Genomic DNA, 10272 nt, shown 5'->3' on the forward strand with positions numbered 1-10272 from the left:
TCAATGGCGATCGCTATCAGGGAGCTGCCCGCCTCATCGCACAGATTGCTGCAGGGAAGCGCGAGAAAAGGCGCCATTTTGGGAGCCGCTTCTCTTGCGGCTCGGATCATGGGGGGGGGGGGATGGTGATTTACCGGCCCCCCCTCCCCGCAGCAGACAGTTCTGAGGGTCTTTCCGGCAGCGTTGGCTACAGGAGGAGGGCAGCATGAAGATACAGGAACGGATTCGGAGGGTTCCTGTTCGTCTTTTTCTTCTGACTTTATTTTAGCCATGCACAGAGCCTTTAAGGCTCGCAAGGCTTCGAAACGGCATACTCCTAAGGGGGGCTCCGAGGCACCGCCCCTCCCCCCAAGCGGCGAATTCAGTCGCTGGATCTGGGCTTGTCGGCCAAGGCTAAGCGTCCGTTGAGGGCTATACCACCCCGAGAGGATTCGGTCTCGGATACCGAGTCCTCAGATCCAGAAGATACGGATGATCCTACCCTGCCCCCGAGGGGGGGTGGAAGGAGTCAGCGACCAATCACAATGGCCTGCGCAGCATAGTCAGGTCACGGAGGGCGACGATCCTAAGGTGTTCGCCTGTTCCGTAGGGATGAGCTGGGTCCCTTAACCCCTGTAATCCTGGAAGAGTTGGGGATTGCTGCGCCTCTAGAAGAGTCTCGCTTGGGATCAATGGACCCAGTGTTGTTGGGCCTGAGTTGTCCTCCGTAACGTCCCCTTTGCTGTTCTGGAAGAGGCACCAGAACGATTGCCCCCAGATCTAGGAGTTGATGCAAAGTGTGTTTGACCGCTTGTCGTTTTTTGGCATACCCGCACGGGGATATCAGAAACCGTGGGCTGGGACGACGTGCAAAATCTAAAGCGTAACCGTGTCTTATCACTGAAAGAACCCACTGGTCCGACGTGATTGTGGCCCATTCCTCGTAAAACAGAGACAGTCGGCCCCCTACTTTCGGCACCGAGGAATGGACCGGCCGGACATCATTGCGCAGGCTTCCCACCTGAAGATGTCTGGGTGACCCTAGGACTCCCAAAACGCCTGCCACGCGAAGGCTGGGACCAAGACTGCTGATGTATCGGAGTGGGACGAAAGGATGAGGTGGATGTACGAGCCGGCCTAGATTTACGAGCCCCTCGAAATCGGGATCACGTCGAGAAGGATCCTCTGGATCGTGTTCTGTCCTCCGGTAGCCGGTGAACCTTATTCTCGCCCAGAGACTGGATCATATCCTCCAGTTCTTTTCCAAAGAATAGTTTCCCTTTAAAGGGCAAAGAACCCAAACAGGACTTGGAGGCTCCATCCGCTGCCCAATTTCGCAACCACAACAGCCTGCGTGCCGACACGGCCGATACCATGGAGCGAGCTGAAATGCACAGAAGATCATGAAGGGCATCAGCACTATAGGCCACTACTGCTTCGAGGTGGTCTGCCTGCCACACTTCTTCTTCGGAAAGGTCCTCATTGGCCAACAATTGTTGGACCCAGTGAAGTCCCGCTGTCAGGGCAAAATTGCTATACATCGCCGCCCGGACCCCTAGAGCGGAGACTTCAAAGATCTTCTTAAGCTGCACCTCTAATTTTCGATCCCCCGTTTTCGCATGGAGACATTGCGATCGGTCCTCGCTTCCGTTCAGCCGGGGGAGTTTCTGGCTTCTCTAGACCTGATGGAGGCGTTCCTGCATATCGGGATCTGGGAGGACCACCAGAAATATCTGAGATTTTTCATCCTGGGAAACCACTACCAATTTCAAGCTCTACCATTCGGTCTGGCAATGGCTCCCAGGACATTTACAAAGATTATGGTGGTAGTGGCAGCCCAACTTCGCTGGGAGGGCTTGCTTGTGCATCCATACCTGGATGATTGGTTGATTCAGGCGAAGTCCGAAAGCCTGTGTCACTCGGCAATCCACAGGGTTCTACAGTTGTTGAAATCTCTCGGTTGGGTGTCAACTTAGCCAAAAGACATTTAGTCCCATCCCAGTCATTGGAATTTTTGGGAGCCTTGTTTGACACGCATCAGGAAAGAGTTTATCTTACATCAGATTACGGTCTCAAGCTGCGGGGCCAAGTAACAACTTTGCTTCAGCAACAGACCCCGACGGTCTGGGATTACTTACAGGTGATTGGTTCCATGGCTTCAACACTGGAATTGGTACCATGGTCATTCGTGCACATGCGGCCCTTGCAATCGGCCCTGCTCTCCCGTTGGAGTCCCAGTTCCGAACAGTTCTACCTTCCTAAGCCCCTGACGGAAGCCGCTCATGCCAGCCTAGTTTGGTGGCTGTGTTCGGTCAGTCTACACAGGGGTGTACCACTGATGGTGCCGGAATGGATGGTGGTCACCACGGATGCCAGCCTCTCTGGCTGGGGAGCTGTTTGTTTACGGCAGTCGGTTCAGGGACTCTGGTCTCCGGAGGAGTCTCGATGGTCGATCAACCGTTTAGAGACCAGAGCAGTATGACTAGCTCTGCAGGCCTTCCTTCCCCTGATTCGGGGGAAGTTGGTAAGAGTGCTGTCCGACAATGCGACCACAGTGGCCTATATCAATCGGCAGGGTGGAACCAGGAGTCGCCCGGTGCCACTGGAAGCTCGACTGTTGATCCATTGGGCAGAGCTTCACCTGACCAGTATAGTGGCGTCCCACATAGCAGGGGTCAACAATGTACACATGGACTTTTTAAGTCGCAATCAACTCGATCCCGGAGAGTGGGAACTAGCAGACAGGGCCTTTCAGCTCATCTGCGACCGATCGGGCACTCCGTGCATGGATTTGATGGCGACTTACAAGAATGCCAAGGCGCCGCACTTCTTTGCTCGTCGAAGGGACACCGGGGCAGAGGGTGTGGACGTGCTAGCATTGGCTTGGCTGACGACTGTCCTACTGTATGTCTTTCCGCCGTGGCCTCTGATCGGCAAGGTGCTTCGTCGCATAGAGACACATCCGTCAGAGGTGATCTTGGTTGCTCCTGAGTGGCCCTGTCGGCCGTGGTTTGCAGACCTGCTCAATCTCGTGGTAGAGGGTCCACTGCATTTCCCGCAGTTTCCGAACCTTCTTTATCAGGGTCCTGTTTGTTTCGATCAGGTCGATCACTTGTCTAGCGGCATGGCTTTGGAGAGGAGGCGTCTAAAAGGAAAAGGATACTCGGACGCGGTTGTGACCACTCTTCTGAGGTCACGCAAAATGTCGACATCACGATCTTACGTACGGGTCTGGAAGGTTTTCGAGTCAAGAGTGGACTTGAAAATTGACTCGACAGCGGCCGTGTTTCGCAACTAGCGTCCCGTTCGAAAAGACTTCCTGTTGTAACATTGACTCCTGATGAAGCAACCTAGGAGTTGCGAAACATGGCCGCTGTCAAGTTAATTTTCAAGTCCACTCTTGGAGATATAAAAGTATCTACAACTACTAAAGAAATGTTTGTTGGGCATAGATAAACAATTTATAGACATTTTGACCACCGGATGGTGTAATTTAAAACCTTTCTCGGACCTCAAATGATAGAAAAGACCGGACAGCTTAGTTCACTACTAAGCACATCGTCTGAGGCTTGCTGATGCGGTTCACTTATATTTAAAATTATTTATTGTTGGTGAAGAGCAATTTTTTTGAGTTTTGGGCGATACCTTTTGTTATTTACTAGACTACTGTTCTACAAAGTCTACATTGACAATCAAGTATCACAACAGCCAAACACTCAACAGAACTACCAACCAAAACCACGCAAAAACAAGACATCAACCAGCACCAAACAAACCATTTTCATACAAAAATGATCTTATGTTGGACTATAAAAAGAATAACTTTACATTTAACTAATTTCGCCACCCTTGTAACCCTCCTTTCCCCTCTCTTTCTACTTACCCCCCCCCGAAGCCCTTCCCCCCCCACTTCCTATCCCCTTCCTTTAATCCTTACCCACTCCGAGCCCTTTTAACCTTTCATTTTCGAATATAATATGTATCCTGATGTATCCTCAATTCGCATATGTTAAGATACTAACTACCATTTGAATCTTGTAAACCGTTGTGATGGCTTCACCGAACAACGGTATATAAAACTCAACAAATAAATAAATAAATAAATATGACTCCTCACATACACTCACTCCTCTCACATATGACCACTCACATACATCCCCTCCCCTCCACATTCAATATTTCTCCCCACCCTGAACCCACCAGCCGCTGCTACCTTCTTCTTAGGGCTTATGACGTATCTAAAGTATTTGGCACCTGGGTCGGATATTTCCTTTGGCACACCCCACCTCTATATATTATTTTAAAACTTCTTAAACATTGATAAAATATTTCAGATCAGCAGTTGCACTGAATAACACCCAATAATTAAAACTGTTAAGGATTTAAAAAATCCCTCCCTCTCCATAACTGTTAGCCTGAGATTGTTGTAGACTGGGGGCATGTGCACACACATACACACGCACACTGTGCTTCCTCTGTCTTTGTCATACAATCACACTTCCTGTATCTCTCACGCACTCGCACACATGCAAAAACTGAACTGGAAACTGCAACAACCCAGACTGTATGCAGTGTAATAATGGAAAAGCAGAAACATCACCATTCCTCAAAAGAATACAATCAAGAAATTAATCAGAATTGTAAAACTATACTACTAAAAATATATATTTCAAAACAGCTAATAGAATAATTAAAAACTGTAAAAATTAAAAAGATGTACTAAACATCAAAATTTTTCAAAACAACAGACACATCAAATAGCACCTGATTAATTAAATCAATAAGGATAAACAAAATTGCTCATTCTCCATACCTCGGAACTTTTGACTTCTGGTCACCGTAAGATTGTCATTTATTAGTACTAGCGGAAGGGTTGTGCACAAACTTTCTCTTCTCTCACATACACCGACAAACGCTCCCTTTCTCAAACTCACACATGCTCCTCTCATTCACATGCTGTCACATACACATGCTCCCTCTCTCAAATTCATCCATGCTCCTCTCTCAGGCACACATGCTTACACACACACACACACTCACATACACACAAATACATGCTCCCTCTCAGGCACACATGCTCTCACACACACACATTCATACACTCACTTCCTCTTAGGCACACATGCTTACACACACACACAACACAAACTCATACACATGCTTCCTCAGGCATACGAGCATTCACATGCTTCATCTCTCACACATGCTTATACACACAAATACTCATAAACACACTTTCTCTCTCCCACACATGCTTACACTCATACACATGCTTCCTCTCTCTCAGGTATACATGCTTACACATACACACATCCTCAAACACACACACACTCATGCTCCCTCTCTTTTAGCACACGTGCTTGCACACACACACAGTAGCAGTTCCTTTCTAGCAGGCCAGCAGGATAGGGCCTCCTTTAATTGGGCTGCTGGGCAGGACACAATCCTTTGCATCCACAATGTCTCCTCTGTTTTGGCTGCCAGGGCAAGATGCGATTCCCCAGCAGCCGTGGTGCCTCCTCCATTTTGGCCATTGGGTGGGATAGGATCCCCCAATGGCTGCGGGGATCTGCGAAATCTCACTGGCACCCCCTCCCGTTTGTCACTCGGGGCCCCCCCCCCTTAGTACGCCAGTGCAGCTGATGAGACAGCTCCTCCTCCTCCTTCTTCCAGCCATGCCATCTCTTACTTCTGCAGTGGGCCAATGGGACTCCCCATTCTTCCTGCATAGCAGTTTCATTTGTGGATGTTTCTATGCCTTAGTTGGTGAGGTTCATGGTGTCTTAGTCCAGTTAGGACAATTTTGGATTAAGATGAAAGCCTAAAGAAAGCTGTGGGTCCCCCAAAATTTGCAATTGTATAGTATCTTTCATCCAAACTGAATCCAACAGACTTTATTATTTCTCAGTTATGGCTAGATAAACAGGTGCAAGGCAATGTGGTAACTTGCATAGAGTGGGTGAGTAAGAGGAGCTCAATTTACAAGTTTGAAGAACTCTCTTAAGTTCACAGCTCTACTAAACCACATATCCTTCAAGGTATTCATTCCTCCCCAGCAACCTGTTGCTGTGGAAGAAATGTGGAAATGAAAATATGAATAGAAGGCTAGGATTATAGAGGATACAATTTTCTTTTCAGATTGTGTTGCAGATCATATCACTGTCTTTCATTAGATGGGGGTTTCATTTAGCTAACTGTTGAATATTTCAGAAGCCAGGAAAAAAAGATATTCTTGAGAAAGTAGCAGCCCCTGCTATTTTTGATAAAAAAAACAAACAAAAAACGATAAGGTCACCATACTTAGAGTTCGTTTAACTAGTCTTGCTCTGGCAAACTTTGCTGCAGTGCTTCTCGGTGGCAAGGCAGCTTCTACTGACACTCAGGAACCAATAGTGCTAAATCAGAAGCTGCGGCATCTTACTGATAATTGGCATCCCACAACCTTCTTAATCTGTATTTTGTCTATTCTATTGCACCCTGATTATTCATAATAGTAATTGACCAGAAAATGCAATCCCTTTATTTATTTATTTTGATGTAGCTCAAGCGAATTACTTCAGGTATAGTAAGTATTTCCCTGTCCCCACAATCTAAAGAGATCATTTACTAAAGCCACAGTGAGGCCTTACCGTACGGTAAATGTGTTACCGCAGGGATAACACAAGGAATCATAAATTCTGTGTGCTATCAACCCCCCCCCCCCAAAAAAAAAACAAACTGGCACAACACAGGTATTAAAATGAGCTGATTTGTATACAAATGCGAAGAAATACATGAAAATCAGCTCTTTAATATGGCAGTAAAATAATGTGGCTTGCCACGAAGTTTGCAGGCGATTTTCAAAATGGTGCCTGCTGGCTTAAGATGGTCTTTTGCCTCGACAATCGGTGTGGCTGGGCCTGGAGCCCTAGGAGGTACTCTGGGCACCACTGGACCACTAATGATTTAAAGTAAGAGCTGAAGTGTGTCTAGGGGAAAAGGAGGATAAAATGTCCAGCAGGGTGTGGGGGGAACTTTTTTGTGAGACAAAGAAGGTGGGGTTTGGCTCTGCTGGGGCGGAGGTTGACACTTTAAAAGTTTTATTTTCAGTTTTTACATTTCTTTTGCTTGTGGGTGTGGCAGAAATGGTGGGACCGGCATATCTCACTATACCCCCAGGGTTTTGTACCCAATGGACAGAGAGGAGAAGTCTGGAGTGCCTCAAGCCCTTTAAAAGATGGCGGCCACAGGAGATGGGGCTTCCACACTCCACAGTAATTTTGCCAGTGGGAAAAATACCATAGGAGTCACAATCCTGTGGAACTTGGTACCCCTAGTTAGTGAATCTCGCAGTATTTTTCCCTTTGAGGAAAGTAACACAGCTTTGTAAATGACCCCCTAAGTTTGTACCAGTGTCTATAGAGGGTATAGTGACTTCTAACATTTTTGAACAGTTGTGCTTATTACTTTTTTATTAGTTTGTTCTTTTGAGTGTGCCTCTGTCTTTTTCCAATACTTTCTACAGCTTCCAAGCTGTTCTTTAGAGTAATAAAATAGTAACAGCAATGTGTTTGATGATAGCTATTTGATGGAGAGCTCTTAAACAGACAATATCTATTTTGCAGAACTTTTGCATTGCCTATAAGTTTTTATGAGAACCAGATTGACATAATCATTGTCTCATCACTCACAAATTAGATACTTGTATTTGGCACATAAAATACTATAAAAAATGTTTGCTGTGATGTTCCATGGTATGTAATGCATAATAAGAACCCCATTCAACATAAGATTCATCCTTTAAGGGATCGTAGGACTTTTTGTAGAATACTGTAATTGCTTTGTGGAACTAACATCTACTCATTTGAGGTCTGTTTCTTCAGGAAAGGTCTGCAGTTTTGAGCATGAAGACCCTGCTCCATTTGTCAACCAGATATTTTAGCTTGGGTGATCCCGACAGTTTAATACCTTTCATTACTTTTACCACACCTGGTTGCTGTCTGACAAATGTACCCTTTATTGGCATGTGACCTGCTGAAATGACAGAAGAAAAACATTATATCATCTACAAAAAACTCATCTACTTTTTGGGCAACAACCTGAAGGTAGATTCTCTGGCAAGGCATGAAGAAATCTGTCATCACAATTAAAAATTGTGTGGCACATTTGCAGGGTAAATATATAAACATAACATTGACATTTAAATGTGTGTTCGAAGGAGGAGGTTCTAGTTAACTTTTCGAACACATTTCCCATTGAACTGTTCATCTCAAGAATTTGTTCCATTTGAAGTTTGATTTGATGCAGGGGCAGAATGCCTTTTAGATTGGGAGTATCAACCAATCTCTGCCTCCAACTCCATCCCAAGCTTCGTCCACATTCCCACTGTCAATTTTTTTACTTTACGTTTACAATTAATGTCATCCTGTCTTACATACTTTCTTTGCATAAATCATAGAGTATAATTATTCAATCCCAGACCAATTAAACCTTGAGGCTACAAAACCAGACATAGTAGTAAAGGAGAAAATAACAAAAACAGCATTACTAATAGAAATGTCAGTACTAAGTGACTATTCTGTACTATGTATATATAGAGAGAAGATCATCAGTTGTTAAGAGATGTAATCAAAGACCAAGAAAGTGTGGCCTAAAGATACAGAAACAATCCTATTTGTTCAGGCACCACTCACCTGATTAAAAAAAAAGCTTCCAAGCTCACCTTATTATGTTAAGAACATAAGAATGTGCCATACTGGGTCAGACCAAGGGTCCATCAAGCCCAGCATCCTGTCTCCAACAGTGGCCAATCCAGGCCATAAGAACCTGGCAAGTACCCAAAAACTAAGTCTATCCCATGTTACTGTTGCTAGTAATAGCAGTGGCTATTTTCTAAGTCAACTTAATTAATAGCAGGTAATGGACTTCTCCTCCAAGAGCTTATCCAATGCTTTTTTAAACACAGCTACACTAACTGCACTAACCAAATCCCCTGGCAACAAATTCCAGAGTTTAATTGTGCGTTGAGTGAAAAAGAACTTTCTCTGATTAGTTGTAAATGTGCCACATGCTAACTTCATGGAGTGCCCTCTAGTCCTATTATCCAAAAGAGTAAATAACTGATTCACATTTACCCATTCTACACCTCTCATGATTTTAAACACCTCTATCATATCCCCCCTCAGCCGTCTCTTCTCCAAGCTGAACAGTCCTAACCTCTTTAGTCTTTCCTCATAGGGGAGTTGTTCCATCCCCTTTATCATTTTGGTCACCCTTCTCTGTACCTTTTCCATCGCAACTATATCTTTTTTGAGATGTGGCGACCAGAATTGTACACAGTATTCAAGGTGCGGTCTCACCATGGCATTATGACATTTTCCGTTTTATTCACCATTCCCTTTCTAATAATTCCCAACATTCTGTTTGATATTTTGACTGCCACAGCACACTGATCCGAACATTTCTAATTTCTGTTTATTCGCTGCCTTACTGACTATTAAAAGCACAAACACACAAATGCACTAAATAATATACCCCAATAGTTTACTTCACCCCAATACTTAAAAAAAATAATTTCCCAAGCAAAACTTACTGATCCCTTTTAGCCACCAGCAAGGTGATCCTCTCCTCTCAGTGCTCCCACTGGATTGTGGGTTACTGAGCTCTTCCTTTGCAATATATATTGTGCTTCTAAGGTAAATTAGTGCAAAACAATCCCTTTGGAGATTTACACTAAAGTTAGTTGTCCTGAGTGACTCACTGCTGTTCTGATTAACAAATCATGGTACCTAATCAAATCAATCACACAACCTTAATCCTTTCTAAGGTGAGTAACTGAACTTTTCAACCTTTCTACTTAGATACACTGCTCCTAGCTTATTTCTAGCTTCTGGCTACTGTTTTTTGTTTGTTTTTTTTAATATACAAACACACTAACTTCTGCTTATTAGCTGCCTTACTGATTATTAAAAATAAGCACACTATTGCTTATTAGTTGCCTTACTGACTGACTACAAATAAAACACTCTAATTTCTGTTTATTCGCTGCCTACTATTAAAAGCACAAACACACTAAATAATATAACCCAATAGTTTACTTCACCCCAATACTTAAAAAAAAAAAAAATTCCCAAGCAAAACTTACTGATTCCTTTCAGCTACCAGCAAGCTGACCCTCTCCTCTCAGTGCTCCCACTGGATTGTGTGTAAAATATCTTAACAAGCTTCTGAAAGAACCTGTTTGGCATAATGCAAATATTAAAATAAATGAGAGAGGAGAGAGAGAGAGAGAGAGACCCTCTCTACAAGACCCTT

This window comes from Rhinatrema bivittatum, chromosome 6 (assembly GCF_901001135.1).
Source record: "Rhinatrema bivittatum chromosome 6, aRhiBiv1.1, whole genome shotgun sequence".
NCBI classification, from domain to species: domain Eukaryota; kingdom Metazoa; phylum Chordata; class Amphibia; order Gymnophiona; family Rhinatrematidae; genus Rhinatrema; species Rhinatrema bivittatum.